At 42.3% G+C, this 26529-nt stretch overlaps 1 protein-coding gene across 1 annotated transcript in view; it reads left to right on the forward strand.

Annotated features, from left to right (window-relative positions):
• Positions 1-26529, forward strand: part of LOC109903012 (transforming growth factor beta receptor type 3) — a 148020-nt gene that overhangs the window by 42491 nt on the left and 79000 nt on the right. The gene's annotated exons all lie outside the window — the stretch shown is intronic.

A 26529-nucleotide genomic window follows, 5' to 3' on the forward strand; every position in this document is an offset into this window, starting at 1 on the left:
TTTATATAATACAATGTATAACGATATACTGTATATAATATGATGGACCAGAGGATACACCTGACCAGAGGTCAGTCACTCACCTGACTGAGCCAGCCCAGAACACCCAAACCTCATATACTGTTTCACACCATCATGCCAAACTCAACCGCACTGTGCAGGCTCAGATATGTCCAATCCAGCATGGTACCAGCAACTATGGTGGGTGCATAACTACGTAGGCCAGTGCAGTACAGCTCGGCATTGCTCAGTAGTGTACAAACTACTAGAGAATATTAATTGGTGTGAGATAGAAATAGCATACCAGGAGTTTTACTATGACTTCGGCAGTGCATGGCTGGACAAACCAAGTCTCAGGCCCTGGGAAGGAACATTTTTAAGGCCCGCCTTTTGGCATCAACGACAACATTTTGCAGTTTTCAAGCCTATTTCCTGCAATTCTACACACCTCTGTTTGGGTAAAAAGCTGAGGGCCTAGAGAAATGTAACTGCTCTCAAATTCATAGACAGAGCTATATTTATTTATTTTTGATCTGGCCACAGATCCCCTGCAGTACCTCAGCAGACCCCACTTTGAGAACCTCAGCTGTAGACTGTAGAGTCTCACTCTATCCACACCTGTATATACTGTTATACAGTAACTGTAACCCACAGTGCACTACCCTGTCAGACAGTTAAATATCCAACATGCTCCCAGCACACTGTTTCTACCATAACATAAACATTGATGTCAACAAAAATGCTGGTGTCATTTTGAGTTAAGTGGCCTCAGCAGATGAGCACATTAAAAAAAAATGTCACCTCCTCCTAGTGATAACTCAATCAGTATCGTTCCATGTGCAGTGTGCCATCCTAAGAAAGTACATAACAGTGTGGGTTGACTTTCACCTTTCAACAGCTCCATACCAAGTTAATGGATGCTATAATTACTGGTAGGCCTCTCTAGCTGTGAGCTGGGGAGACTCAAGCACTTTCTGGGGAGTGCTGCATAATTGAAAAAAACATTGTCTTTGCTGAGCAGCAGGGCTGGAGAGTAATGTTATTAACAAAAGATAGTGGACCCCCTCTTATCACGTTGTACTCGTCCCAAGAATAACAGCAGCTTTAACTGAGGAGGTGGTGGGCGGTTGTTGCTCAATTTAGGGGAGATTTTACCATACACACTAGTTAGATGTTATCAGCCATGCAGATCTTAGGCTGCAGGCAACCAATCTGAATTCTGTTCTTGACCCTGAGTCATTAAAGACAATAGGCCAGAGAACCTTACATGACCTTTCTTGTGATTTATGCATTAGAGGGCAGGGTCATGGTCATTAGAGCACACTATTGAAAAATGTGTTTTATAGGATAGGTGGTACCTCCCGGTTTCACACCATTTTCTTATTTTTGTGTGCCAATTGATTGAACACTACCCAGGCATTGGTTATTTGTGTAAAGATGGATGGCTCTCCTGTCTCTCACCACTCTGCACACAGGCCCCCTCTCCATGTGAGAAGCTCCTTCCACAGAATATCTGTAGAGTACAATAGAGAACACTGTGTCTGTAGAGTATAGTATGATGGCACTGACAGACATGGCAGCTCTATCTCTTAAGCAACAGTATTTGCAGTATTTCATTATTTTGTGTGTTATTTCTTACATTATTAGCCCAGAACAGTTTTTGTGTTATAAAATACAGACGGAAATAACTTTTGGATATCAGAGTGGCAGTAACTCACCAGCATTATGACCAGGAATACGACTTTCCCGAATTGGATCCTTTATTCGCACCCCCCAGGGCAATTGAACTTATCCTAGAGGCTGCTCCAAAACCTGCCGGCGGGGAAAGAGGTATTTGGAGTGGACTTCCAGTCCAACTCAGGAGGCGGGCACACCATCCTCCGCTTCCGAGTATGTTACTCGCTAATGTTCAATCTCTGGACAATAAAGTTGATAAGCTCAGGTTGAGGATCTCCTTCTAGTGAGACATCAGGGACTGTAACATACTCTGTTTCACGGAATCATATATCATATTTCACGGATATACTGTCTCTGTCCATACGGTCATCTGGGTTCTCAGTGCATCGCACAGACAGGAATTAAGAACTCTCCAGGAAGAAGAAGGGCAGTGGTGTATGTTTCATGATTAACCATTCATGGTGTGATTGTGATAACGGATAAAAACACAAGTGCTTTTGTTCACCCGACCTAGAATACCTCACAATCAAATGCTGACCATATTACCTCCCAAGAGAATTATCTTCAGTTATAGTCACAGCCATGTATATTCATCCTCAAGCCGATACCACGACGGCCCTCAAGGAACTACCCTGGACTTTATGCAAACTGGAAACCACATATCTTGAGGCTGTATTTATTGTATCTGGGGACTTTAACAAATGCAAATTTGAGGAAATCGCTACTGAAGTTCTATCAACACATTGACTGTAGTACTAATGCTGGGAAAACACTCAACCACTGCTGTTCTCTCTTCCGGGATCCCTACAAGGTCCTCCCCCACCCTCCCTTTGGCAAATCAGATCCCAACTCCATTTTGCTCCTCCCTTACTATAGACAGAAACTCAAACAGGATGTACCTGTGTTAAGGTATATTCAACGCTATTCTGATCAATAGGAATTCATGCTTCAAGATTCTTTTGATCACTCGGACTGGGATAGGTTCCGGGTCGCCTCGGAGAATAACATTGATGTATACACGGACACGGTGACGGAGTTCATCAGGAAATGTATAGGGGATGTTGTTCCCACTGTGACTGTTAAAACCTTCCCAAACTAGAAACTGTGGATAGACGGCAGCATTCGCGCTAAACTAAAAGCACAAACCACTGTATTTAACCATGGCAAGGTGACTGGGAATATGGTCAAAATACAAACAGTGTAGTTATTCCCTCCGTAAGGCAATCAAACAGGCAAAACGTCAGTACAGAGACAAAGTGGAGTTGCAATTCAACGGCTCAGACATGAGACATGTGGCAGGGTCTACAGACAATCGCGGACTACAAAGGGAAAACCAGCCAAGTCGCGGACACTGACGTCTTGCTCCCGGACAAGCTAAGCACCTTCTTCGTCTGCTTTGAGGATAACACATTGCCATCAATGCGGCCCGCTCCCAAGGACTGTGGGCTCTTGTTCTCTGTGGCCGACATGAGTAAGACATTTAAGTGTGTTAAACCCTCGCACGGTTGCCGGCCCCAGACGGCATCCCTAGCCGGGTCCTCAGAGTATGCACAGACCAGTTGGGTAGAGTGTTTACGGACATATTCAATCTCTCCCTATCCCAGTCTGCTGGCCCACTTGTTTCAAGATGTCCACCATTGTTCCTCTACCCAAGAAAGCAAAGGTAATAGAACTAAATGACTATCGCCCGCAGCACTCACTTCTGTCATTATGAAGTGCTTTGAGAGGCTAGTTAAGGATCATATCACCTTTACCTAACCTGACACCCTAGACCCACTTCCATTTGCTTACCACCCCAATAGATTCATAGGCGATGCAATTGCCATTGCACTGCACACTGCCCTAACCCATCTGGACAAGAGAAATACCTTTGTAAGAATGCTGTTCATTGACTATAGCTCAGCCTTCAACACCATAGTACCCTCCAAGTTCATCATCAAGCTCAGGGCCCTGGGTCTGAACACCGCCCTGTGCAACTGGGTCCTGGACTTGCACCCCAGTTGGTGAAGGTAGGAAACAACACCTCCACTTCACTGATCCTCAACATTGGGGCCCCACAAGGGTGCTCAGCCCTCTCCTGCACTCCCTGTTCACTCATGAATGCATGGCCACACACGTCTCCAACTCAATCATCAAGTTTGCAGACGACACCACCATAGTAGGCCTGATTACCAGCAACGACGAGACAGCCTACAAGGAATAGGTGAGGGCCCTGGCGGAGTGTTACCAGGAAAAGAACCTCTCACCCAATGTCAACAAAATGAAGGAGCTGGTCGTGGACTTCAGGAAAAAAGTAGAGGGAGCACGCCCCTATCCATATTGACGGGACCACAGTGGAGAAGGTGGAAAGCTTCAAGTTCCTCGGCATACACATCACTGACAATCTGAAATGGTCCACCCACACAGACAGTGTGGTGAAGAACCTCAGGAGGCTGAAGAAATTTGGCTTGGCCCCTAAGACCCTCACAAACTTTTACAGATGCACAATTGAGAGCATCCTGTCGGGCTGTATCACCGCCTGGTACTTCAACTGCACTGCCCGCAACCGCGGAGCTCTCCAGAGGGTGGTGAGGTCTGGCCAATGCATCACCGGAGGCACACTGTCTGCCCTTCAGGACACCTACAGCACCCGATGTCAGAGGAAGGCCAAAAAATATAATCTAGGACATCAACCACCCAAGCCATGCCCTGTTCACCCCGTTATCATCCAGAAGGCGAAGTCAGTACAGGTGCATCAAAGTTGGGACCGAGAGACTGAAAAACAACTTCTATCTCAATGCCATCAGACTGTCAAATAGCCATCACTAGCCGGCTACCACCCGTTTACTCAACCCTGCACCTCAAAGGCTTCTGACCTATATTCATAGACAATGAATCACTGGCCACTTTAATAATGGAACACTAGTCACATTAATAATGTTTACTTACTGCTTTACTCATCTCATATGTATATACTGTATTCTATTTGACTGTTTTTTAGTAAATGCCTCTCCAACATTGCTCTTCCAATATTTATATATTTCTTAATTCCATTATTTTACTTTTAGATTTGTGTGTATTGTTGTGAATTGTTAGATATTACTGCAATTTTGGAACTAGGAACACAAGCATTTCGTTACACCCGCAATAACATCTGCTAAATAATTTTATGTGACCAATAAAATTTGATAGTAGAGAACACTGTATCTGTAGAGTACAGTAGAGAACACTGTATCTATAGAGTACAGTAGAGAACATTATCTGTAGAGTGCAGTAGAGAATACTGTACCTGTAGAGTACAGTAGAGAATACTGTATCTGTAGAGAACAGTAGAGAATACTGTATCTGTGGAGTACAGTAGAGAACACTGTATCTGTAGAGTACAGTAGAGAATACTGTATCTGTAGAGTACAGTAGAATACTGTATCTGTACAGTACAGTATTTTTTATTTATTTTACCTTTATTTAACCAGGCAATACTGTATCTGTGGAGTACAGTAGAGAACACTGTATATGTAGCGTACAGTAGAGAACACTGTATCTGTAGAGTACAGTAGAGAACATTATCTGTAGAGTACTGTAGAGAATACTGTATCTGTAGAGTACAGTAGAGAATACTTTCTGTAGAGTATAGTAGAGAACATTATCTGTAGAGTACAGTAGAGAACATTATCTGTAGAGTACAGTAGAGAACACTGTGTCTGTAGAGTATAGTAGAGAACATTATCTGTAGAGTACAGTAGAGAACACTGTGTCTGTAGAGTATAGTAGAGAACATTATCTGTAGAGTACAGTAGAGAACATTATCTGTAGAGTACAGTAGAGAACATTATCTGTAGAGTACAGTAGAGAACATTATCTGTAGAGTACAGTAGAGAACACTGTGTCTGTAGAGTATAGTAGAGAACATTATCTGTAGAGTACAGTAGAGAACACTGTGTCTGTAGAGTATAGTAGAGAACATTATCTGTAGAGTACAGTAGAGAACATTATCTGTAGAGTACAGTAGAGAACATTATCTGTAGAGTACAGTAGAGAACATTATCTGTAGAGTACAGTAGAGAACATTATCTGTAGAGTACAGTAGAGAACATTATCTGTAGAGTACTGTAGAGAATACTGTATCTGTAGAGTACAGTAGAGAATACTTTCTGTAGAGTATAGTAGAGAACATTATCTGTAGAGTACAGTAGAGAACATTATCTGTAGAGTACAGTAGAGAACACTGTGTCTGTAGAGTATAGTAGAGAACATTATCTGTAGAGTACAGTAGAGAACACTGTGTCTGTAGAGTATAGTAGAGAACATTATCTGTAGAGTACAGTAGAGAACATTATCTGTAGAGTACAGTAGAGAACATTATCTGTAGAGTACAGTAGAGAACATTATCTGTAGAGTACAGTAGAGAACACTGTGTCTGTAGAGTATAGTAGAGAACATTATCTGTAGAGTACAGTAGAGAACACTGTGTCTGTAGAGTATAGTAGAGAACATTATCTGTAGAGTACAGTAGAGAACATTATCTGTAGAGTACAGTAGAGAACATTATCTGTAGAGTACAGTAGAGAACATTATCTGTAGAGTACAGTAGAGAACATTATCTGTAGAGTACAGTAGAGAACATTATCTGTAGAGTACAGTAGAGAACATTATCTGTAGAGTACAGTAGAGAACACTGTGTCTGTAGAGTATAGTAGAGAACATTATCTGTAGAGTACAGTAGAGAACACTGTATCTGTAGAGTATAGTAGAGAACATTATCTGTAGAGTACAGTAGAGAACACTGTGTCTGTAGAGTATAGTAGATAGCACTGTATCTGTAGCATCTATCCCCTGCCCCCATTATAATCAGGGGCCCAGCAAATGGCGTCCGTTCCTTCCCTCCTGGTGCCGACAGGAAGCCAAAGAAAGGCTTGATGGCCAAAACAACGTAGCAGAAGATTGTAAACATCCGTGGGAGATCAGATTGTTGTTGGAGGGCTCTACCTCTGCGTCCCAAATTACACCCTATTCCCCTTCATATTGCACTGCTTAATAGTGCACTATATAGGAAATAGGATGTAATTTGGGACATGGCCATTGTTGTTGGAGAGCTCAGCAACATACAGTAAAACAAAAGCAAAGAAAAGGTTGTCTCCCCCAGCTATATTAATGGATGTGCAAACCCTTTACCCTGGCATCTGCACTTCTTCACAATGTGAGGAGAGAAAAAAGTAGGCTGTCATCACATTCTTTTATTGCTCAAAATAACATCCCAGCATATTCAAGAGAGGCTTAGCAGTAAATAATTGTTTTAATAACGTCAACTAAAGAAGACACTCAATACTGTTGCACCTGAATCCTGATAGTTGTAGTGTGTGCCAGCTGCCTATAGGCGTGAACCCTTCTCTCTTTCAAGGGTTACAGTACAGGTGTTGTATCTTAATTTGACCAGTATTGTTGTAGCAAAATAATCCTGCAGCAACAGGATTTTAACGTTTAGTCTATAATGTTGTTTGATCGCAACAAAAGTGTGATCAAATGAAGATCCAACATCTGTATATCAGACTATTGAATGGCAAGAACCTCTGTATGCATGAACATTTTCTCTACCATAAGTCATGGGAGTCAAATGTCTCTGTGTAGACTGCGGACTGAAGGATGTGCTTGTGCTGTGTCAGGATATTGAAGTGGCCCACTCCCTACCCCATCAGTCATGGTAGTGTGAAAAGCAGCATGTCTCGGCTTGCACTGGGGATTTCACTGCTGAGTTAGGCAGACATAAATGTTGCTAAGGCCTGATGCGTAGACAAGAACAGAAACTGGGTGTAAGGCAGGGTGTGTTATGTTGAGTCAGTATGCAAATAAAGACATCACTCTGGTGATTGTATCATAACACCTTAGTGTGCCTTGCAGAGATGTTTTTACTCAACCTTTATTTTAACAGGGAAGACATATTACAAATGCGCCCTGTACATACAACATAAATATACACATTATACCAAACCTATATACAATACCAGTCAAAAGATTGGACACACCTACTTATTCCAGAGTTTTTCTTTATTTTACTATTTTATATGTTGTATAATAATAGTGAAGACATCAAAACTATGAAATTATACATATGGAATCATGTAGCAACCTTGAGATTCTTCAAGGTAGCCACCCTTTGCCTTGGTGACAGCTTTGCAGACTCTTGGCATTCTCTCAACCAGCTTCACCTGGAATGCTTTTCTAACAGTCTTGAAGTACAAGTTCCCACATATGCTGAGCACTTGTTGGCTGCTTTTCCTTCATTCTGCAGTCCAACCCATCCCAAACCATCTCAATTGGGTTGAGGTCGGGTGATTGTGGAGGCCAGGTCATCCTGCACTCCATCACTCTCCTTCTTGGTCATATAGCCTTTACACAGTCTGGAGGTGTGTTGGAATGAGTAGGTGTGTCCAAACTTTTGACTGGTACTGTACACATTAAAATACAAAAACACTGTCATGGGAAGCACAATAAAACATCACAGATGTAGATAGGACTTGCACTTTTGCCTATGCTGAAAACATATTCTAAAGGATGAGCTTGAGGTAAATTATTTAATGTATCAACAAATTTCCCAAGAAGGATCGAGAGCGATGTTGGACAATAGAACACCATAGTATGAACACAATCTAACAGAACACATTGAAGTCATTTTCACACTGAAAAGGAATGCAGCAAAGTTAAGTCTGAGTGATGCCATACCTGTCATTACTACACATCCAAAGCATGTGCTGTTCTGATTGCTCTCCTTTGGCTTACATATCTTTGTTCTGTAGAAGAATAACCTTACAAAGAATGGAGATATCCTGCCGCTTTTGAATAAGAGCTGCAACATATACACTTAGTGTACAAAACATTATGAACACACACCCGGATGACGCTGGGCCAATTGTGCGCCACCCTATGGGACTTCCCGATCACATCCAGTTGTAATACAACCCAGGATTGAACCAGGGTCTGTAGTGACCTTAGACTTAGACCACTGCGCCACTCTAATCACCAGTCTAATGATATCTTTGTCTGTTGTTTTTCAGGGTCAGCCATTTAGTACTACAGCACCCCTGGAGCAAAGTAGTGCACTAGGTAGGGATAGGGGGCCATAATAGGGAAACCAAGGCCTCTCTTGGTGCTCTTCATGCTGAGCAATCAGAATGAATACATGAGAGTTTAGCTGTCCAAAATCCTGCAATTATTTTCTCTTTATTGACCTCTCCTGCTTGGTGTTACCGCCCAAATAACAACTTCAATTACTGTCATCTAATTCTGCTTGGGAGGTACAGAGTCCACGAGCACATAGTCCAAAGCACACACTCTGTTCCCTAAGGATAACTGTCATGGCTTATGTCGACATTTGAGAGTGGGCTTGTTTTCCTCGTGAAATTCTCACATGTAGTATATCTCATGTTTTGTTTGTCATTTTGGCCCGTACTACTACTACTACTACTACTACTACTACTACTACTACTACTACTACTACTACTACTACTACTACTACTACCACTACCACTACCACTACCACTACTACTACTACTACTACTACTACTACTACTACTACTACTACTACTACTACTACTACTACTACTACTACCACTACCACCACCACCACCACCACCACCACCACCACCACCACCACCACCAAAGTGTTTCACACCATAAAACAATAAAATAATTAACAAAGAAACAAGGGAGGAATGAGAATTAAAATTGTTTTCATTTTCAACCTAGAATTTTTAATGGTCAACAGTGCCATGCCAGAGGATCTCAGACTGCATCCTGGCTCGTAGGGAGATAAAAGATCAAGGATATAGGATGGGCTGAACCAAGCCGAGCCGTAAACGTGATTAATACAATTTCTAAATCTATTCTAAAAGTGACTTGGAGCCAGTGTAGCTACAATAGGTGCGATATGGTTCCATTTCCTGGTGCCTGTTCAAAGCCGAGCTGCAGTATTTTCAACTAACTGTACTAACCAATGATGGAGGGATTTCTGACTGAGACAGGTATACAAACAGTTACAGTAATCTAGGTTTGAGGAAATACGTTTCTCCAGATCACTGACTTTAGCTATATTTTGATAAAAATATATAAATAGCTATATAAATGATAAAAGCAGGACAACCTTCTTTACATGCAGCTTGAGGTTTAGGTCAGGGTCAAAGAAGACACCAAGGTTTCTGGCCTTAGGCTTTATCTTGGTGGACAACTGACCAAGGTTATTTACAATCTGAGATAGTGATAAGTTGGCCCTGCACCGGTTCTCCCTGTGACCGTAGGTGGGTGTCTCTGGAGATAAACTTCCTAACTAAACCAATCCTGATCCTTGACAATATAATAGCTGACCTTCCTACAGTACCTGAGACGGGGTTGTGCCCATCTGGATATTCAGTAGTCTCAGTCTGCGTCCCAAATGCCAGCATATTCCTTTTAAAGTGGACTACTTTTGATCATAGCATATGGACCCTGGTCAAAAGTAGTGCACTATATAGGCCTAGGGATTAAGGTGCCATTTGGGACACAGATTCTGCCTCTGTGTAGCCTTCCCTCGTCCCTTGTCCTTCAGTCTTCCACCCAGGCAGAGAACAGGGTTTGGCTTCACCACGTACAAAGGCTGTCATAGACACATACACAGGCTGCCCATGACACGTACACAGGCTGCCCATGACATGTACACAGGCTGCCCATGACACGTACACAGGCTGCCCATGACACGTACACAGGCTGCCCATGAAATGTACACAGGCTGCCCATGAAATGTACACAGGCTGCCCATGACACGTACACAGGCTACCCATGACACGTACACAGGCTGCCCATGACACGTACACAGGCTGCCCATGACACGTACACAGGCTGCCCATGACACGTACACAGGCTACCCATGACACGTACACAGGCTGCCCATGACACGTACACTACCTGCCATGACACGTACACAAATTGCCTGTGATCATGACCTTCAGTGGCAGATGGAGGGGATACTCAGACACACAAACATTTCACTGGACACCTGATTTTCTAACTCTGCCTAGTCTGCCTCCGCTCTTGTTACCAACATCCACTCTGTAAGCCTAGAGGGGGGTGGAAAGTTGCCTGAACAAAATAATTGCAGTCAGGCATCTCCTGTCTTCTTGAGGTAACATGGCCTACTGGCCTCCGTATTGAGACAAACACGAGGGAAAGATTGCTAATACCGACATTCAAATCCATTTAATTCAGTCCTTTCACGGGGCATGCTAATTCCTTACCCTCCACCCTACGTAATTAGTTTTTTCCTCTCTTTGCGTAGGAGTGTGTGTTGGATGCTTGTTGTTGTCAGAGTCAGTACAGAGGTAGCTGTTCAGTCAGGGCAGTCAGTGATTATGGAGAGTTGTTTTCCCCAGTCTCTTCTCTGCCTCATGTTGGAAGAGGGAGTGGTGACTGGCCCGTAGAACGGACTGTGTGTGTGGTGTGTTTTGATGTTTACAGTGGATTGGCCTGCAGCACAAGCTGGGGTCTGTGGCCTGCTCTGGCTGGGACTGCCTTCTCTGGCTGGGCTGTTTGGGCTCAGGGGTCGATGTGGAACATGTCCTTTTCTGTTATGAACTGACTGTGCAGCAGCCAGGGACTGCTTTTTCAATTGAACTGACCTATCAAGTCAAGTACAGAGCTATGTCCACGTACAGAGTTCCCTCCAAACCCAACTTCCACCCATTAGTAACACCTTGTCTGTATAGACGATACACCTCCAATGTGCACCTTCAAGTTCCACTGTCTACACAGGGGAATTGATGGAACATAAGATCCATATAAAACCATGGTCTTCCATACAGTCAGGCCTATTTGTAACTGTTTCTCAAAAGTATTATTCTAATTGGACATTGGTATAGTTCAAAATATTACTGTTAATAGGTTTAGTTGCATGAGTCAGTGTTGTTACCAGGATGTGGTCCATGATATGTCTATCCTGATAAGCATGCAGAGACATACATGGTTTCCATGGTTACAGGGAGGGGCTAAGAGGAAGGAGGATAGGGAGCAGGAAGAGGAACAGGTGGTACACCAGGGGTCTCCAACAGGTCGATTGTGAGCTACCAGTAGCTCGCAGCCCACCTATGATTAGCTTGCCAAACAATTCTAAAGGACATGCAATTTTCATGTGTTCCATCACAAACTGTCATAAACAAATCTCACGAGTACAGACACCACAAGCTCCCAGCTTCTATTTAATCAATGCAATATTGACATTGATGTACACACATACACAACACACACACACCAGTTGCATTCTGTCAGGCCTGACCCTCAAACGCTTTTTGAGTTCTTCCTCGTTTTCACTACAGAAGTGAGAGAAATTAATAGTTTAAATGCCTTTTATGCTCGCTGGTTGCGATATGTACGTACAGTCACTGGGGACGACGTCATCGATGCACTTATTGATGAAGCCGATGACTGAGGTGGTGTACTCCTCAATGCCATTGGATGAATCCCTGAAAATCCTGTAGTGTAGCATCTGCGTCATCTGACCACTTCCGTATTGAGCGAGTCACTGGTACTTCCTGCTTTAGTTTTTGCTTGTAAGCAGGAATCAGTAAGATAGACTTATGGTCAGATTTGCCAAATGGAGGGTGGGGGAGAGCTTTGGATGCATCTCTATGTGTGGAGTAAAGGTGGTCTAGGATTTTTGTCCCCTGGTTGCACATGTGACATGCTGGTAAAAATGTGGAAAAACTGATTGAAGTTTGCCAGGATTAAAGTTCCCGGCCACTAGGAGTGCTGCTTTTGGGTGAGCATTTTCTTCTTTGCTTATGGCCTTATAGAGTTGGTTGAGAGCGGTTTTAGTGCCAGCTAAAACAGATAAGAACTCTCTTGGTAAATAGTGTGGTCTACAGCTTATCATGAGGTACTCTAGCTCAGGTGAGCCATATCTCTAGACTTCTTTAATATTAGACATAGCGCACCAGCTGTTATTGACAAATAGACACACACAGTGGGAGTTTACTTTCTTGCCTCCGGATTCTCAGAAGGCAGCCCAATCTGCGTGTCACGGTTGTCGTGAGAAATGGACCAATGCGCAGCAGATGTTGAGTTCCACATATTTAATTCAAAGAGAAACTTAAACAAAACAAAATATATCAATAAACGAACAACTAAACGTGACTACGTGGTGCACAAACACAAAACAATATCCCACAAACACAGGTGGGAGAAATATCTACTTAAATATGATCCCCAATTAGAGACAACGATTACCAGCTGCCTCTAATTGGGAATCATACAAAACACCAACATAGAAAACATAAACTAGAACACAACATAGAAATTATAAACTAGAATACCCCCTAGTCATGCCCTGCCCTACTACACCATAGAGAAACAAGGGCTCTCTATGGTCAGGGCGTGACACTGCAACTTATTTTCCGGGCATCTTTTCTTCTCGCAAAAGGCATGGTCTGGGCCTGTTCCAGTGAAAGCAGGATATCCTTCTAATCAGACTCATTAAAGGATAGAGTTTCTTCCAGTCCGTGGGGAGTAATCGCTCTTCTGATGTCCAGATGTTATTTTCTGTTATAAGAGACGGTAGCAGCAACATTATGTACACAATAAGTAAAAAAATAAGTGACACAAAACGCAAAAAAATAACAAAATCGCACAATTTTTTTAGATAATTGAAAACGTCAGTACCCCATCCACTTAAACAAATCTGACAGAGATCTGGGTCTGAGATCTGGGTCTGAGATCTAGGTCTGAGTTCTGGGTCTGCATAATTCCCTCCTTGATGGAGCGTTGTTTTCCTCTGCATCCCCTCATTCCCTGCCAGCCTACCTTATCGCAACCTGATTACTATCATCCCCTCATTCCCCTGCCAGCCGACATAATCACAACCTGATTATTATCATCCCCTCTTTCCCCTGCCAGCCTACATAATCACAACCTGATTACTATCATCCCCTCATTCCACTGCCAGCCTACATAATCACAACCTGATTACTATCATCCCCTCATTCCACTGCCAGCCTACATAATCACAACCTGATTACTATCATCCCCTCATTCCACTGCCAGCCTACATAATCACAACCTGAGTACTATCATCCCCTCATTCCACTGCCAGCCTACATAATCACAGCCTGATTACTATCATCCCATGAAGAAATATCTACCCCTGACATCTTATCTGCCTGCTGGGCCCATTTGAGATCTGTGTGTGTGTGTGACCTCGGGTTGGAAGCAGACTGATTAGCATCGCTGTGTAGTGGAGAGGCTCCAGTTAGTGGCCCCATCGGCCCTCAGATCAGCAGGGGGACAGCCGGTGGGGTGCTGATAAGATCAGTCAACAGGATCCCTTTTCCCCGGCAGCCCTCTGAGCTACTCCTCTCCTCTAGCCTGGCCTAACTACTATCTACTCCCACAGAGAGTTCTGCCCTCTTTCTGTCTGAGTAGCGATCCAGAAAGAACCAAGATACAACACAAACACACACATGTACACACACACCTATCTGATGAAGCTAGAACTTAATGTTCATGGATTAGTTCCAGGCAATGCAAGGCTTTTCCAACAGCCTTGTCTTTTCAGCTCTCATCTAGTGCTGTCTGTCTGCTGTAGAGGAGTGATGATGGTGTTGCTGAGCATCCTGTTTTGAGCATGCCGCAACATGTTTCCCCAGGCCTAGTTATAGAATATGGCAAGTCACCGTATGGTGATATACTGTAGTCACGACCAAAATGATTGGCACCCTTGTTAAAGATGAGCAAAAAAAGACTATAAAATAAATAATTCAAATAATGAGCTGTATTGTATGCAAAAAAATACAAAATGATTCAATACTCTGGCACCCTCCCTTTGCAAGGATAACAGCACTGACGCTTTAAAAAAATATATGATTGGAGAAGACAATGGGACGGATCTTTCCTCGATACATAATCTTTCTGGATCCTTGATATTCCTTGTCTGTTCTTATGGACTGCCCTCTTCAATTCAAACCACAGGTTTTTAGTGGGGTTTAATTCTGGCGACTGAGACGGCCATTGCAGAATGTTGAGTTTGTGGTCAATTAACCATTTCTTTGTGGATTTTTATATGTGCTTGGGGTTATTATCTTGCTGGAAGATCCACTTGTGGCAAAGTTTCAGCCTCCTAACAGGCAACCAGGTTTTTTGCTAAAATGTCCTGCTACTGAGTGAAGTTCATGATGCCATTGACCTTAACAAGGACCCCAGGACCAGTGGAGGCAAAATAGCCCCATAACATCAATAATCCAACACCATATTTTACAGTAGGTATGAGGTACTTTTCTGCATACGCAGACGCCAAATCTATTTTTTCCCCCATTCTTTATCAAGGGTGCCAATAATTTTGGTTGTTTGCGTGGCCAAAAAGCTCTATTAAAATTTTTCTTTGAGCAATTGTATTAGTATAAAATAATCATATACACTGTATTTCTGATCAATTTGATGTTATTTTAATGGACAAAAAAACGTGCTTTTCTTTTAAAAACAAGGACATTTCTAAGTGACCCCAAACTTTTGAACGGTAGTGTTAATATATATATATATATATATATATATATATATATATATATATATATATATATATATATATATATATACTTAGACTGGAGTAATGGATTGTGATTAAATAAATAAAATCTGAAATAAATAATTCTCTATACTATTAATCTGACATTTCACATTCTTAAAATAAAGTGGTGATCCTAACTGACCTAAGACAGGGAATTTTGTGGACTCGTGGTGGTCTACATTTTATTTTCTGAGGTCTTGGCTGATTTCTTTTGATTTTCCCATGATGTCTAGCAAAGAGGCACCGAGTTTGAAGGTAGGCCTTGAAATACATCCACAGGTACACCTCTAATTGACTCAAATGATGTCAATTAGCCTATCAGAAGCTTCTAAAGCCATGACATAATTGTCTGGAATTTTCCAGGCTGTTTAAAAGCACAGTCAACTTAGTGTATGTAAACTTCTGACCCACTTGAATTGTGATACTTATCATACCTTAATAAGTGAAATAATCTGTCTGTAAACAATTTGTCAATTTGTTATGCACAAAGTCGATGTCCTAACCGACTTGCCAAAACTATAATTTGTTAACAAGACATTTGTGGAGTGGTTGGAAAACAACTTTTAATGACTCCAACCTAAGTTGGCTCCAACCTAAGTGTATGTAAACTTCCGACTTCAACTGCAGCTCAGAATTTAAATGGTTTATTTTATACAGTCTTTTTTGCTTATCTTTATGAAGGGTGCCAATAATTCCAGTTCTGACTTTATACAATACATCAACCCAGTTACAAAGGGCTACCAAGTGGTACTGTATAAAAAGTCATTATCCATCATATAGGCAGCTGCTCCAACTAACTGTGTTTCTGTTGTAACAAAGTGCCTGCTGATTTCATGCTGAAGTTGATTGACCATTATTATCATTTGCCAGGGGAGGGAGGGATGTAGAATATTTTGATAGATTAGTGTTACTGGCCAGCCAATCGAAAGGATGTTTTGAGTTAGCACTGAGTCACTGAGGACTTTCAGACGCATAATTAGTTCTGTCAATAAAGGAAAACACCCTGTTCCTGGTTTTTGCAGTTAGGGCTGCTGAAAGCTGGTGTTGTATGTGTGTGTGTAAGTGGGTCCCTGTGCCTGTGATAGTGTCAGGACTGACTGACTGGATGGAGGTGTAGAGAGAGGTCTCTGACAGCTGTGTTGTAGTACTGGGTTACAGACAGCTTATTACCAAGGGGCTGTGCATACATTGGTTATGAACATTTCACTCTACTATGCTGGGGTATTATGCAAGCTTGGTCACAAAACATCATTTACTTGGGCCTGAAAGGTCATGCAATTGTGTGCAGAATGCTTGTTCAGGCGGCTGGCCAAATGCCTTGAATCGTGGTGTAGTTATTATTGTCTGACGGTGTGGTATGTCTCACTTGGAATATGTTTTCGTCATACCTTAATACTGTAGATATCCACAGCCTTGTGTCTGTTTACAGCAGTTGGATCCTCCTCTCCTTGCGTGTTGTATTGGCATTCGTTGCTTATGTAGTAATTAACTCAGAGTTTTGTATTTAATGGAATCTTTTCCTTGTTTACGTCCGTATGCTCTGACCAGTCATGGTATGCCGCCTGGGACTGGCCTAGCGTGCCGGGGCTGGCAGCAGCTGTGATCATGTGAGGGTTGTGTGAGGGGTTTGATGTTACCGTAACGTGATAGGTCCAGACAAGCCCCTGTCCCTGGCCAGTCACTAGTATGGCTATGTCTCAAATGACACATATTTCCTACATAGCACACTAGTTTTGACCAGAGCCCAGGACCACCTAGGCTCTGGTCAAAATGTGTACACTATATAGGGAATAGAGTGCCATTTGGGACACAGCCCATGTGTCCTGGGCTTCCAGGATCTCCATAGGGCCTCTAGTCTGCACTGGTTCCTCTGGAGGGTGCGTGGCAGTCCCAACTCCCAGGTCCAGGGCCACCTGATAATAGCTAGTAGTGCTGAATGATTAAGCTAAATGTAGTTAAATTTTATTTATTTTTTTACAACTAATTGACCAACATCTGTTCAATTATTTGAATTCCATTTCTTTTGTTTTTTTTCTGTGAGATCAATGCTCACATTGCACAGTTTCTCTAGAGATAAATCAGATCCAGCCTGAACTGTGCGATCTAGTAGGGAGTTGTAGTTTCCAACAGGCCAATATTCTACATAGTAATTCATGCGCAACGGATTATGGTCATTGTCATCTATTTGTCCAGTCTGTGTTTCTTTTATGCCAACTACAGAAGAGAGAATAATGTGTCACTGTGAGGTGACATAGAGAGCAGCTGTTGCTTCACGAGGTGTCTCTACCTGAAAATACATGATCTAAGTGATTGATAGTTGTTATTCGGCAGTCATAAAAGTATGCCTTATTTACTTTAAAGAACTACAACATTTAGATTTTGTCAGACAGCATAGGCAGCAGCTCTATACAGATGAGATGATGACTTGGAATGAAATAATAAAGTCATCAAATAAAACAAATGTAAAATACACAACAGCTGAAATATTGTATTAAAGTAAAGTAATGAGAATAAATGATGGTTAATAAGTGATAAGGTGTGGGAGTGGAGTGGGAGTGGGGAGTGGGGACTAGGACTGGCAGTGGGGACTGGCAGTGGGAGTGGGGACTGGCAGTGGGAGTGGGAGTGGGGACTGGCAGTGGGAGTGTGGACTGGCAGTGGAGTGGGGACTGGCAGTGGTAGTGGGAGTGGGGACTGGCAGTGGGAGTGGGAGTGGGGACTGGCAGTGGGAGTGGGGACTGGCAGTGGGAGTGGGAGTGGGGACTGGCAGTGGGAGTGGGGACTGGCAGTGGGAGTGGGGACTGGGACTGGCAGTGGTAGTGGGGACTGGGAGTGGGGACTGGGACTGGCAGTGGGGACTGGCAGTGGGAGTGGGGAGTGGGAGTGGGCAGTTACTACCATCATGGGACTTTTATGAATTGTTTTATTCTTTGTTGTTACATCATTTAACCCACATAATGCATAGTGCATTTCATGTTATTATTTTCTAATAATCTGACCAAAAAAAATCACAAATTACTTAGCACTACTATCTGGGCTTTGATCACTGGGGCCTCTGGTTCATTTCTCTTCACATCCTCCATGGGTTCCGGGCCCTGGGCCCTGCCTGCTGTGACATCTAAATCAGATTACCGCAGGCTGAGGAGTGCAGAGTGACAATGGTTCTGGATGGAATGCATCTCAGTCTCTCTGTGGGCAGATAGAGACACACAGTATCTGCTGCTCAGCTCTCCTCTGTCCTCTACACATTTGGCTGGTAAGAGTAGGAGAGGGGATGGGGAGTTGGCACTGGGACTGGCAGTGGTGACTGGGAGTCTAGACTGGGAGTCTAGACTGGGATTGGCACTGGGAGTGTGGACTAGGACTGGGAGTGGGGACTGGCAGTGGGAGTGGGGACTGGGACTGGGTGTGGGAGTGGGGACTGGCAGTGGGAGTGGGGACTGGCAGTGGAAGTGGGGACTGGCACTGGGAGTGGGGACTGGGACTGGCAGTGGGGACTGGGACTGGGAGTGGGGACTGGGATTAGCACTGGGAGTGGGGACCGGGAGTGTGGACTAGGACTGGCAGTGGGAGTGGGGACTGGCAGTGGGAGTGGGGACTGGCAGTGGGAGTGGGGACTGGCAGTGGGAGTGGGGACTGGGACTGGCAGTGGGAGTGGGGACTGGGACTGGCAGTGGGAGTAGGAGTGGGAGTGGGGACTGGCAGTGGGAGTGGGGACTGGGAGTGGGAGTGGGGACTGGGTCTGGCAGTGGGAGTGGGGACTGGCAGTGGGAATGGGAAAGTGTCTGTGAGTTCCAGTGCATCCCCAGCTGATAGATTGATATCACATTAACTCCCCCTTCCCACATTATAAGTGTGAAAGATCATGAGTTGATGCATTCCTCAGTTGATCTATAATGTCTGGAAGTTGACTGGCTAAATGGCCTCACAGGTCTTGTTCAGGTATTTCTACGTCAGTGACCCTCCCATGGGCGCATTCAGTCTGACATGAGAGAGTGTATCACAACACTGTTAATCTTATTATTTCACACTCTCTGGCACTACTTTTTCTTAACCTTTGCCATTTTGTTTCTGCGCAACTATGTTTATGCCTTTTCTTTCAGGTGACTCACGTTTGGAATTATTTCTGTCTGCTTCTAAAATTCCACAACACACACACTCACACACTCACACACTCACACACTCACACACTCACACTCTCTCTCTCTCAGCGAAGGCCTCTGGAGCCAGCTGTATATGAGAGCAGGTATGATTGTATCTGAGTTGCCTTGCGTTAGGTTATTCTCCCAGGAGGGATGGAGAGGCTTTTTCCAGAGTCTGGACAGAGGGGGAGGTTTAAGTAGATTAGATGCTCATCTACAATTTTCCACAAGGACAAACATGAAGAAAGGGGTGAGAAAAAATGAGGGAGAGAAGCTATGCGAGACATACTTGTGGGGCTTTCGTCTCACTTGTTGTGTGACTGCGTGCGTGTGTGTAATTGTGTGTGTGTCTGGCTCAGAGCGTCTCTGAGCCAAGCCCCCTTGAAGTTAAGCGTTCTGTAATTTCTTCTATTCGTCTCTCTCAGAGGGCCTTTTTATTATGATTATTGCAGCATTTTTATGGCCCATATAGCTAAATACTCAAATTTTCTCTCCTCCTCCTCTCCCTCTCTTCCCCAGGGCATTATTCCTTTAGATCTGTGGGAGACTATGATCAAGAGGCTTTGAAGCCATGCCTATACTTTCTTTTGTACTAAATCCTCTGTCTCTAATATATTCTAATATGTCTGTCTCTAATATATTCTCTCTGTTGTGTGTCTCTAATATATTCTCTCTGTTGTTTCTCTCTCTAAACTATTCTCTTTACTGTGTCTTTCTTTAATATATTCTCTCAGTTGTGTGTGTCTCTCCAAATATATTCTCTCTGCTGTGTCTCTCTCTAATATATTATCTGCTATGTCTCTCTCTAATATATTCTCTCAGTTGTGTGTGTCTCTCCAAATATATTCTCTCTGCTGTGTCTCTCTCTAATATATTATCTGCTATGTCTCTCTCTAATATATTCTCTCTGTTGTGTCTCTCTCTAATATATTATCTGCTATGTCTCTCTCTAATATATTCTCTCTGTTGTGTCTCTAATATATTCTCTCTGTTTCTCTCTCTAATATATTCTCTCTGCTGTCTCTAATATATTCTCTGCTGTGTCTCTCTCTAATATATTATGCTATGTCTCTCTCTAATATATTCTCTCAGTTGTGTGTCTCTCTCTAATATATTATCTGTTATGTCTCTCTCTAATATATCCTCTCTGTTGTGTCTCTAATATATTCTCTCTGTTTCTCTCTCTAATATATTCTCTCTGATGTGTCTCTAATATATTCTCTGCTATGTCTCTCTCTAATATATTATGCTATGTCTCTCTCTAATATATTCTCTCAGTTGTCTGTCTCTCTCTAATATATTCTCTCTGCTGTGTCTGTAATATATTCTCTGCTGTGTCTCTCAAATATATTATCTCTGCTGTGTCTGTCTAATATATTCTCTCTGTTGTGTGCCTATCTAATATATTCTCTCTGTTGTGTCTCTGTCTAATATATTATCTCTGTTGTTTATATCTAAAATATTCTCTCTGCTGTGTCTCTCTCTCTAGTATATTCTCTCAGTTGTGTGTCTCTCTTTAATATATTCTCTCTGCTGTATCTCTCTAATATATTATCTGCTGTGTCTCTCTCTAATATATTATCTCTGTGTCTCTCTCTGATATATTCTCTCTGCTGTGTGTCCCTCTAATATATTCTCTGCTGTGTCTCTCTCTAATATAGTATCCCTGCTGTCTCTCTCTAATATGTTCTTTGTTGTGTCTCTCTCTAATATATTCTCTGCTGTGTCTCTCTAATATATTATTTCTGCTGTGTCGCTCTCTCGAATATATTCTCTCTGCTCTTTCTCTCTCTAATATAGTATATTTGATGTCTCTCTCTCTAATATATTCTCTGCTGTCTCTCTAATACATTCTCTCTGTTGTGTGTCTCTCTAATATATTCTTTATGCTGTGTCTCTCTCTGATATATTCTCTCTGTTGTGTCTCTCTCTTTTTCTCTCTCTAATATATTATTTCTGCTGTGTCTCTCTCTAATATATTCTCTCCTTAGTGTGTCTAATATATTCTCTCTACTGTGTCTCTGTCTAATATATTCTCTGCTGTGTCTGTCTCTAATATCTAATCTGTGCTGTGTCTGTCTCTAATATATTATCTCTGTCTCTAATATATTATCTCTGTTGTGACTCTCTCTAATATATTCTCTCTGCTGTGTCTCTCTATAATATATTCTCCCTGCTGTGTCTCTCTCTAATATATTGTCTCTGCTGTGTCTCTAAAATATTATCTCTAATGTGTCTGTCTCTAATACATTCTCTGTTGTGTCGCTCTCTAATATATTATCTGCTGTGTCTCTCTCTAATATATTCTCTGCTGTGTCTGCCTCTCTCTAATATATTATCTCGGCTGTGCTGTCTCAAATATATTCTCCCTGTTGGGTCTCACTCTAATATATTATCTCTGTTGCGTCTATATAATATATTCTCTGCTGTCTCTCTCTAATATATTATCTCTGCAATGTCTCTCTAATACATGCTCTCTGCTGTGTCTCTCTCTCATATATTCTCTCTGCTGTGTCTCTCTATAATATATTCTCCCTGCTGTGTCTCTCTCTAATATATTGTCTCTGCTGTGTCTCTAATATATTATCTCTAATGTGTCTCTCTCTAATACATTCTCTGTTGTGTCGCTCTCTAATATATTATCTGCTGTGTCTCTCTCTAATATATTCTCTGCTGTGTCTGCCTCTCTCTAATATATTATCTCTGCTGTGTCTGTCTCAAATATATTCTCCCTGTTGGTTCTCACTCTAATATATTATCTCTGTTGTGTGTCTATATAATATATTCTCTCTATATTCTTTTGTCTCTCTAATATAGTATCTTTGCTGTCTCTCTCTCTAAAATATTATTTGCTGTCTCTCTCTCTAATATATTCTATGCTGTGTCTCTCTCTAATATATTCTCTGCTGTGTCTCTCTCTAATATATTCACTCTGTTGTGGGTCTCTAATACATTATTGATGTTGTGTCTCTAATATATTATCGGCTGTGTCTCTCTCTAATATATTCTCTCTGCTGTGTCTCTAATATATTCTCTGCTGTCTCTCTCTAATATATTATCTCTGCAATGTCTCTCTAATACATGCTCTCTGCTGTGTCTCTCTCTAATATTTTATCTCTGCTGTGGCACTAATATATTCTCTGCTGTGTCACGCTCTAATATATTATCTCTGCTGTGTCTCTCTCTCTAATTTATTATCTCTGTTGCGTGTCTATCTAATATATTCTCTTTGTTGTGTCTCTGTCTAATATATTCTCTCTGCTGTGTCTCTCTCTAATATATTATCTCTGTTGTGTGTCTATATAATATATTCTCTCTGCTGTGTCTCTGTCTAATATATTCGCTCTGCTGTGTCTCTCTCTATCTCTAATATACTATATCTGCTGAGTCTCTCTCTAATATATTATCTCTGTTGTGTCTCTGTCTAATATAGTCTCTCTGTTTCTCTCTCTAAAATATTCTCTCTGCTGTGTCTCTAATATATTCTCTGCTGTGGCTCTCTAATATATTATCTCTACTGTGTCTGTCTCTAATATATTATCTTATATATATTATCTGTCTCTAATATATTATCTCTATTTTTTTCTCTTTGCTGTGTCTAATATATTCTCTGCTGTGTCTCTCTCTAATATATTCTCTGCTGTCTCTCTCTAATATTGTATCTCTGCTGTGGCTTTAATATATTCTCTGCTGTGTCTCGCTCTAATATATTATCTCTGCTGTGTTTGTCTCTAAAATATTCTTTCTGCTGTGTCTCTCTCTAATATATTTTCTCTGTCTCTAATATATTATCTGCTGTGTCTCTCTCTAATATATTATCTCTGCTGTGTCTCTAATATATTATCGCTTTCTCTAATATATTCTCTCTGCTGTGTCTCTGTCTAATATATTCTCTGCTGTGTCTCTCTCTAATATATTCTCTCTGCTGTGTTTGTCTCTAATATATTATCTGTCTCTATTTTTTTTTCTTTGCTGTGTCTATAATATATTTTCTGCTGTGTCTCTCTCTAATATGTTCTCTTCTGTCTGTCTTGAATATATTATCTCTGTTGTGTCTAATTTATTATCTCTGTTGTGTGTATTTTTAATATGTTCTCTCCTTTGTGTCTCTGTCTAATATATTCTCTGCTGTTTATCTCACTAATATATTATATCTGCTGTGTGTGAGAGTTCAATTAGGCTAGTTCAGATAGCAGCAACCTGAGAGAGATTACAAATCAGAGCAGAGTTACTGCTTTCCAAAGGGAGAAAGCTCATAGTCAGACTTAGTGGGATTATCAGCACAGTGAGCGGATAAACAACTAAAACCCTGATAAAAGACACAATCAGAAACATTATAGCTCGGTAATTGTGCAGGAACAGTCAACAGAGGGATCTGCAATGTTTTGATAACATTGATTCAACAACATCCACAGTAAAGAAAATGCTCTCATATTTGCCTTGTGAAGCAACTGAGTGAAATGAAAGGGGGTGGTGGTGTTAATGCACTGTAGCTGACCCTATGCTGACTGTAGCTGACCCTATGCTGACTGTAGCTGACCCTATGCTGACTGTAGCTGACTGTAGCTGACCCCATGCTGACTGTAGCTGACCCTATGCTGACTGTAGCTGACCCTATGCTGACTAGCTGACCCTATGATGACTGTAGCTGACCCTATGCTGACCGTAGCTGACCCTATGCTGACTGTGGCTGACCCTATGCTGACTGTAGCTGACCCTATGCTGACTGTAGCTGACCCTATGCTGACCGTAGCTGACCCTATGCTGACTGTAGCTGACCCTATGCTGACTGTAGCTGACCCTATGCTGACTGTAGCTGACCCTATGCTGACCATAGCTGACCCTATGCTGACCGTAGCTGACCATATGCTGACCGTAGCTGACCCTATGCTGACTGTAGCTGACCCTATGCTGACTGTAGCTGATCCTTTTGCTGACTGTAGCTGACCCTATGCTGACTGTAGCTGACCCTATGCTGACTGTAGCTGACCCTATGCTGACTGTAGCTGACCCTATGCTGACCGTAGCTGACCCTATGCTGACTGTTGCTGACCCTAAGCTGACTGTAGCTGACCCTTTGCTGACTGTAGCTGACCCTATGCTGACTGTAGCTGACCCTATGCTGACTGTAGCTGACCCTTTGCTGACTGTAGCTGACCCTATGCTGACTGTAGCTGACCCTTTGCTGACTGTAGCTGACCCTATGCTGACCCCCCCACCCCTGTAAAGGTGCAGGTTTCTAATGCTGTGTGTTACACTGTGTTGCTCCCACACCTGGTGGAAATGGCTCCAATCATAACAGTGCTAATGTCAACAACCTTAAGTTGATATATTCATAAATGTGACAGTCATTTCACTAATCCTGCATTTATCAACTTGCAGTTATTGACATAAACACATATGTAATGCTTATGTACTGATTATGAATGTGTTATGTACAGTATAGGGTTTCAATATGTTATGCAGCCCTTATGTAGGTACCTTTCAAACCCTCTGTCTTCTCAGGAAGACAGGATCATTATAGATCATATTATGACATTATTATAAGACATACAGTGGCTTGTGAAAGTATTCACCCCCATTGGAATTGTTCCTATTTTGTTGCCTTACAACCTGGAATTAAAATAGATTTTTGGGGGGTTTGTATCATTTGATTCACACAACATGCCTACCACCTTGAAAATGCAACATTTTTTGTATTGTGAAACAAACAAGAAATAACACAAAAAAACTGAACTTGAGCGTGCATAACTATTCACCCCCCCAAAGTCAATACTTTGTAGAGCCACCTTATGCAGCAATTACAGCTGCAAGTCTCTTGGGGTATGTCTCTATAAGCTTGGCACATCGAGCCACTGGGATTTTTGCCCATTCTTCAAGGCAAAACTGCTTCAGCTCCTTCAAGTTGGATGGGTTCCGCTGGTGGACAGCATTCTTTAAGTCATACCACAGATTCTCGATTGGATTGAGGTCTGGGCTTTGACTAGGCCATTCCTAGGCATTTAAATGTTTCCCCTTAAACCACCTGAGTGTTGCTTTAGAAGTATGCTTCGGTTCATTGTCCTGCTGGAAGGGAAACAGGTTTCCCTGAAGAGTTTTCCTCTATTTAGAGCCATCAAATCAAAATCAAATCAAATCAAATGTATTTATATACCCCTTCGTACATCAACTGATATCTCAAAGTGCTGTACAGAAGCCCAGCCTAAAACCCCAAACAGCAAGCAATGCAGATGTTGAGCCATCCATCATCCCTTCAATTCTGACCAGTTTCCCAGTCCCTGCCGATGAAAATCACCCCCACAGGATGATGCTGCCACCAGCATCAGGGGATGGAGTTCTCGGGGTGATGAGGGGTGTTGGGTTTGCGCCACACATAGCGTTTTCCTTGATGGCCAAAAGCTCAATTTTAGTCTCATCTGACCAGAGTTCCTTCTTTCATATGTTTGGGGAGTCTCCCCCATACCTTTTGGTGAACACCAAACGTGTTTGCTTATTTTTTTCTTTAAGCAATGGCTTTTTTCTGGCCCCTCTTCCATAAAGCCCAGCTCTGTGAAGTGTATGGCTTCAAGTGGCCCTATGGACAGATACTCCAATCTCCGCTGTGGATCTTTGCAGCTCCTTCAGGGTTATCTTTGGTCTCTTTGTTGCCTCTCTGATTAATACCCTCCTTGCCTGGTCCGCGGGTTTTGGTGGGTGGCCCTGGTTTTGTGTGGTGCCATATTCTTTCCATTTTTTAATAATGGATTTGATGGTGCTCCGTGGGATGTTCAAAGTTCCTGGATATTTTTTTAGAACCCAACCCTTATCTGTACTTCTCCACAACTTTGTCCCTGACCTGTTTAGTCTTAGTCTGACCTGTTTAGCTCCTTAGTCTTCATGGTGCCGCTTGCTTGGTGGTGCCCCTTGCTTAGTGGTGTTGCAGACGCTGGGGCCTTTCAGAATACGTGTATATATACTGAGATCATGTGACAGATCATGTGACACTTGGATTGAACTAATGATGTGACTTCTGAAGGTAATTGGTTGCACCAGATCTTATTTAGGGGCTTCATAGCAAAAGGTGAATACATATGCAAGCACCACTTTTCCGTTTTTATTTTTTATTGTTTGAAACAAGTAATTTTTTTCATTTAAGTTCACCAATTTGGACTATTTTGT

Source organism: Oncorhynchus kisutch, linkage group LG13, assembly GCF_002021735.2.
Source record: "Oncorhynchus kisutch isolate 150728-3 linkage group LG13, Okis_V2, whole genome shotgun sequence".
NCBI lineage: Eukaryota > Metazoa > Chordata > Actinopteri > Salmoniformes > Salmonidae > Oncorhynchus > Oncorhynchus kisutch.